Consider the following 1,071-nt stretch of genomic DNA (forward strand, 5'->3'; position numbering starts at 1 on the left):
GGAGAGGGCCCTGGGGCCCCACTACACCGCACTCGTCCTCGTGCTCCGGGTGCAACGGCTACCGTCATCTGGGGCTACTTTGGCCCTGCGAGGTGACTTTGGCCCGAACCCAGAATTTTTGTTTCAATCCGGTATAAAATGAGTTCTAGATAAGATAGAAAGTCGCTATTGGTCTTGTTTTGAAGCTAAATGTGCGTTTTAACGATTAAAAATGCTTCTAGCGTACCTCCGACCTTTTAACACCCGATTTTATGGCTTTTTATCAGTTTGATCATTTCAGTATTTTTTTGTAAACCGGAAACTTTTATTTACACCAGCGGTTCTGGACGTCCCAGAGTCACAAAGTATATTTTTTCCGGTTGGTATATGTGTCTGGTAGGCATGCATATTTTTTCCCGGCCTCTGTCTGACCATGGCTGTGACCTAAGATGAATAGAAAGAAGAAGTGCACTTTTGAGGACGTGAGCGGGGTGACTTTGGCCACGTTGGTTTTGATGTACTTACCTTCAGGCGACAAATATTTTTGCCTTTTTGGAATGTGTTTATGCAACTTATAGATGATATTAACGGTTGGGATAGTATTTTTCAGGAATACATGAATTTCTATTGATTTCTATGATTTCTATCACAAATCCATGAAAAATGGTGCAAAAATGCCTTGATGGAAAATTATCGAGATTTTTTCGACTTAAGAGCATAAATTTATTTCAAATTTGCTACTTAATAGACATCGAATGCTTTAGAGATAGTCTAAAAATGGAATCTGGGTAAATTTACTTGGTAATGTGGAGAAAAGACCACAAATTAGCAGATGGGCCAAAGTGGCCCCTCCGACGGGGGCGGCTTTGCCCACCCCATTTTTAATTTTTTATAAAGAGCCAGATATATTTTCAAAAATTCTGCTAGGCCTATTGTCGAGTCGAACCACAGACCTGACTCATACCAAAAACTCAAATCTCTGGGACACCTGGTTTTGAGTCCACAGGGGCTCAAAGTTCAAAAGTGGGCCAAAGTAGCCCCAGATGACGGTACCGCGAGCGTGGACCTGTAGCAGGCGTACCAGTGCCCTAG

The sequence above is a fragment of the Frankliniella occidentalis genome, unplaced genomic scaffold, assembly GCF_000697945.3.
Source record: "Frankliniella occidentalis isolate FOCC.00 unplaced genomic scaffold, Focc_3.1 Scaffold74, whole genome shotgun sequence".
In the NCBI taxonomy this organism is placed as follows: domain Eukaryota; kingdom Metazoa; phylum Arthropoda; class Insecta; order Thysanoptera; family Thripidae; genus Frankliniella; species Frankliniella occidentalis.